This window comes from Haemaphysalis longicornis, unplaced genomic scaffold, assembly GCF_048455015.1.
Source record: "Haemaphysalis longicornis isolate Haplotype H1 unplaced genomic scaffold, Haemaphysalis longicornis Haplotype H1 scaffold_2, whole genome shotgun sequence".
Taxonomy (NCBI): Eukaryota; Metazoa; Arthropoda; class Arachnida; order Ixodida; family Ixodidae; genus Haemaphysalis; species Haemaphysalis longicornis.
In genome coordinates, this window is record NW_027526295.1 from 245,204,224 (window position 1) to 245,209,897 (window position 5,674).

A 5,674-nucleotide genomic window follows, 5' to 3' on the forward strand; every position below is an offset into this window, starting at 1 on the left:
TCTCTCTCTCTCTCTCTAGGCTGATTTTTACTGTAGTTTTCCTATTCTTCTCTCTGTGTTTTTTTTTTCTCGTGTTTCCTCTCTCTCTCTCTTTCATTAACCTAGACCAAATTCTTTCTTCTGTTCCATTATTTTGCCTCGCTTGATTTATTCTAATGAAAACATAACTCTTCTTGGCCAATCCCCCTAAGTGGGTATGCGCCATTTTTCGGGCCACCACCACCACCACCATCTAATTCACGCGACAGGACACAAAGACGAAGAAGAAGAAAGTAATGGAACCATCCGGCCAGCGCTCGTCGACGTCTAAAAAAAAGCCAGGCAAATCTCAAAGCAAGCAGCTACGCAAAGAAGCCCTATCCATCGACATGTCGGAATCCACCTCCACCTCTACTGCTGCAGACACCGCAGGGGCTTCTCCCATTTTACCGTCAACTACCCGGCCACTCCTCGGAGCATCGCTGCCTCCTGGTACGAAACCCACTGCTCCGCATGAAAACATCACCCCACCGGAATCCACTCCTAATAATTCCGTAACTCAATCCAAACCACATCACCGAAGCCACCGTGGCAAGTCAACTGTCAAAGGCGAGTCTGGAAACACGCAGGGTGCAACAAAAAACGGAAATGGAGCAGGACGTAGCAAGTTGGAGAAAAGCCATGCTACAAACAAGGCTGAAGGGACTCGTCGCTCGAAAAGCAGCCGGAAGAGCACAACTAGCGTTACCGTCCAGGCCCCACCACCCTCTCTTCCCCCAGGGGCGGAAACAGCATCGGCCAGTGCACCAAAAGAAGTCGATGGGAAGATGCAAGTAAGCGTATCCTCGACGTCCCTTCCAGATGCTCTGCAGAACACGGACCACAGAGAAAACACCGTTAATTTGCGTACAACGCCCGTACAACAGAAAGTACTCCAAAAAAATGTGGACCCTCTACCGGACGGCTCACCTGACAAAGTCAAACCGCAGGGCGTCACTCAGCAGACGCTAGAACGTTTACACCAAGCGACGGGCGCTGATCTCCCCAACGCAGCTGTCGGGGGTATTTTCGGGTGGAGTACACCATTGGATTCTCAGAGTGCGGCAGAAACAACTTCAGGTGTCGTTAGCCCGGTGAACACCGCGGATAAAAAAGCGCCTCGAGAGACGTCCCGTCGCGAGTCGGGTCACAAAAGCGTCGGGGGCATCGACTCCTATAGACGACCAAGTGACAATCGGGACAGGCGCCCCTCAACAGCGCTAGACCTATGTGAAGAGGATAGCGAGCCGGACGAGGAACTAATGCATCCGGCGCCCATCGCAAACAGCTTGAAAAAACGCCTCGTCATAGCATCGCCTCTACAAGAGGACTTGAGCAGCAGCGATTACCGGTCATCCGAAGGTTCGTTCGTGCTTTCCGCTGGTGGTGAGGACCTCGAAGAAAAAGAGAAACGGAGACCTTACAGAAGGAAGTCCATGATGTCCTTGGTGCCAGTCGATATTTTCGATATGGATGCCCCGGACACACGTACTAGTCGTGTTCTTCGCTCTTCCCCTCCGCCAAATCAGGCGTTAGAGGAGGAGCTCTCATCTCAAGGACCTGGGGAAGAACCGCCTGAGGACGCAACGACAGCATCGCCGCGGCGGCGCAACGACAAATGCGGACAAAAGCCACAAAAAAAATCCCGCAAGGGCACGCAGAAGCGGCAGGAAACAAGCGACGAGGCTCGGCCTTTGAACTCATCACCAAATACGCCTCTGAAAGAACCGATAGACGTTCCAGGGACATCGACCAACGTGGAGTCGGCCCTCCGCCCTTCTGTGGAAAGTCTCAACCACCGGCTCGAGGTGCTCAGACAACGGGACGACTTCGCCGCCACCAGCGGGGCACCCGCACCATTGAGCATGGACGACTTCCCATGGAAATCAACTGTAAACGGCGAGTCTGGAAACACGCAGGATGCAACAAAAAACGGAAATGGGGCAGGACGTAGCAAGTTGGAGAAAAGCCACGCTACAAACAAAGCTGAAGGGACTCGTCGCTCGAAAAGCAGCCGGAAGAGCACAACTAGCGTTACCGTCCAGGCCCCACCACCCTCTCTTCCCGCAGGGGCGGAAACAGCATCGGCCAGTGCGCCAAAAGAAGTCAATGGGAAGATGCAAGTAAGCGTATCCTCGACGTCCCTTCCAGATGCTCTGCAGAACACGGACCACAGAGAAAACACCGTTAATTTGCGTACAACGCCCGTACAACAGAAATTACTCCAAAAAAATGTGGACCCTCTACCGGACGGCTCACCTGACAAAGTCAAACCGCAGGGCGTCACTCAGCAGACGCTGGAACGTTTACACCAAGCGACGGGCGCTGATCTCCCCAACGCAGCTGTCGGAGGTATTTTCGGGTGGAGTACACCATTGGATTCTCAGAGTGCGGCAGAAACAACTTCAGGTGTCGTTAGCCCGGTGAACACCGCGGATAAAAAAGCGCCTCGAGAGACGTCCCGTCGCGAGTCGGGTCACAAAAGCGTCGGGGGCATCGACTCCTATAGACGACCAAGTGACAATCGGGACAGGCGCCCCTCAACAGCGCTAGACCTATGTGAAGAGGATAGCGAGCCGGACGAGGAACTAATGCATCCGGCGCCCATCGCAAACAGCTTGAAAAAACGCCTCGTCATAGCATCGCCTCTACAAGAGGACTTGAGCAGCAGCGATTACCGGTCATCCGAAGGTTCGTTCGTGCTTTCCGCTGGTGGTGAGGACCTCGAAGAAAAAGAGAAACGGAGACCTTACAGAAGGAAGTCCATGATGTCCTTGGTGCCAGTCGATATTTTCGATATGGATGCCCCGGACACACGTACTAGTCGTGTTCTTCGCTCTTCCCCTCCGCCACATCAGGCGTTAGAGGAGGAGCTCTCATCTCAAGGACCTGGGGAAGTAACGCCTGAGGACGCAACGACAGCATCGCCGCGGCGGCGCAACGACAAATGCGGACAAAAGCCACAAAAGAAATCCCGCAAGGGCACGCAGAAGCGGCAGGAAGCAAGCGGCGAGGCTAGGCCTTTGAACTCATCACCAAATACGCCTCTGAACGAACTGATAGACGTTCCAGGGACATCGACAAACGTGGAGTCGGCCCTCCGCCCTTCTGTGGAAAGTCTCAACCGCCGGCTCGAGGTGCTAAGAAAACGGGACGACTTCGCCGCCACCAGCGGGGCACCCGCACCATTGAGCATGGACGACTTCCCGAGGGACTACGTTACCCTTACGGAGAGTGGCGAGGTCAAAGTTATTTTAAACACGTCCTTGCGAGACGGCCGCGCCAAGCTGTGGCCGTTCGATAAGAGTAAGCGAGAAAAGTGAATCAGACATGCGCATAGCACGCACGTAAGGACATTGTTTTCACCAATGAACTTTCTAGCTATGTGCAGTGACGAGCTTTCTTGCCAAATGCTTGATATAGTCTGAAAGCAGCGGCAGTCAATAAGTACCAATTTTTGTGGCAGATTTAAATTATGCTCGGAATCTTATTGTCAATGCGGTATTTTTTAAACCTGTAAGACTACCTCATACTGATAAGAAGCCCTGTTCCTTACGTGTGTGTCGTCATCTCGGTAATAGTTCGAGCTCCATCGAAAACTCTTATACCTTTCAGCTGCGTGCACAAGTCGCGCGTGTTTGGCAGTTTATTAAGCAATTCTGGAAGGCTCCCTACAACGCAGCTGCTCTTGCTGTATAAATTTATCACTAACTTCAACACTACACTCCCGTGTACAATGACGACAGTTACAATTTGCTAACGCTAAAATAAGTGAATGTTTTGAGAATTGCGCAGATCGAGTATGAAACTTCGATACACATACTTACGCTTTGGTACACGATGATCGATTGCAGCGTAATGCCAGACCATGGTTTGCATAAAAAATTGAAATACGTCAGGAATGGGTCACACTATAGCAGACAAAGCGTATCGCCAGCATTGTAGGGCCATAAGTGATTGAGAATTTGATATGTAAGCACCTTGTGCTGGAATGTACGATGCGTACGTGCTGTGGTGTGCGCGCTGTAGTGTGTGGTGAGTCATCCTGCAAACAAAGAAGATTCAAGACGCACTTGAGATTGCATACGGGGGGGATTGCCTCTTATTAAAGAGAAGCTTTAGTCTCCTCACTGAAGCCGTTGTACCCCGTAACGCACCGCAGGAAAGCCAACTTTGTCTGATGATGATGATAGGGGTTGAAGTGAAGTGAAAGAAAAAATGGCTTCCCGGGGCCGGATTCGAACCTGGGTCCCTCGCGTTGTGAAGCCGCCGCCTATCCGATTGCTCCATTTCAACATGGCCGAAGCGATCGCCAAGCAGCAGGCACCGATTCGCGCCCGTACACACCATATCCAAGCGTTAGGCTTACGGAAGTGCACACTGGAGAGTTGCTGCGGGTATTCAAGCAAATTGGCGTATACGTCCAGAGTAGTGCATACTTGCAGTGTAGGATTGGCCACCCAAAGAATCCTTCACGAGAAATAAATCTTCGCTTTCAACCATCGTCGTCGTTCGATAGAGGGGTGCAATATTTATTTTATATGCAATCCTCTAAATGTGTTATGGTAGGTCTATCCTGTCGATGCCTTTTCTTGTTGCGACTATCCCCATGTCTTAGTCATGATAAGGATGTGTGTCCGACGAGTAATCTCTCGCCTCGTAACGGTTGCGGTGGTGTCGGCTCGGGGTTGTTTTAGCTGCGGTGAGCGTCCACCGATTAGCTCGCCGTATGGCGTTTTTCTCTTACCTTGCGTCTTCTTCTAAACTAAGGTGTACAGTGGCGGATCACATGTGACAACAATCGCTTAGGTAGACGCTTCAGAGACCTTCGCAGTAGAGACAGCACGTACAGCAGAAATGTCCAGTGGTGAAATTGTGTCCTCTCATTGCAAGTGTCTTCTTCCCATCGGTGTTCTTTTTAGAAACCATAGTCTCTCTTTGGCTACCTAAACGCAATAGTTTTGGTCTGTATGTGTGTCTGTTTTAACAAATTTAACAAGAAACTGAATTGCTTGAAGAAGAAGCGAGACCTGTTCAAACTAATAAAACTAGTGGCATGCTTCAGATATGCCAACATCTTTGAGGATCCATGCAACCCGAGTCAAAGTCAAAGTCCATACTACAAACAGCTGCTTTTACTGTCTCGAAATGGCGGAAGTAAAAAAGTAAATTAGTAAGAAGCTGCCATGGGGCCTTTCAACTTTCTTACCGCGACGTTTTCCCTGCAATATCTGTTTACCCTTTCCAGGAAGGCTTTAAATTACGCTTTATTAGAGAGCTTGTTCACAGTGCCGGTTAATCGCCAGCTTACAATGGCCACCATAATGACAGGGGTTTGAAGCGTGGTACACGTATGTGTCTTCTGCCAAATGCAAAAACGTTTTTCTTTAAGCTGCATACAGCAACACTCCCAGTGAAAACATGTTTGCGGGAAAAAGGAATGTCTGTTCCTTGGTGTGACAATTGCCACTTATGTAATCAACCTGAAACAATTGATCATTGTTTTGTTTTGTGTCGGGGTGCAGTGTTTTTCTGGAGTTTTGCAACGAAATTTTAAAAAGGACATAAACATTACCTCTTACACAATTCGGTTCTTGCCTTTTCGAGGGCCTATTGGGGTGCCCTATGATTTGTTGTGATGGGATTTTACAGCTTG